Source organism: Aplysia californica, unplaced genomic scaffold (genome assembly GCF_000002075.1).
Source record: "Aplysia californica isolate F4 #8 unplaced genomic scaffold, AplCal3.0 scaffold00223, whole genome shotgun sequence".
Lineage (NCBI taxonomy): Eukaryota > Metazoa > Mollusca > Gastropoda > Aplysiida > Aplysiidae > Aplysia > Aplysia californica.
The window spans coordinates 180892-181182 of NW_004797493.1; positions in this window are offsets into that span (position 1 = coordinate 180892).

A 291-nucleotide genomic window follows, 5' to 3' on the forward strand; every position below is an offset into this window, starting at 1 on the left:
TGCGTTCCTCTTACAGAAGGGGAAAATACTCACTGTTGGCAGCCAGTACTGTGGCATATTAAAAATAGTTTGTCTATTCTATTTTTAGCGCTAAGTTCATTGGGCAATGTGTTCCTAGTACCAAAGATTCTCTACTACCGTAGAGAATATTTGCCAGTACTGTCAAACACTTACCTCAAAGTTCAGACGACAGTAGTGTTTGAATACAGCTGCTTCTGTTTCGCTTAAGAACACACTTGTGTGTGTGTGTGTGTGTGAGCGTGTGTGTGTGTGTGTGTGTGTGTGTGTGTG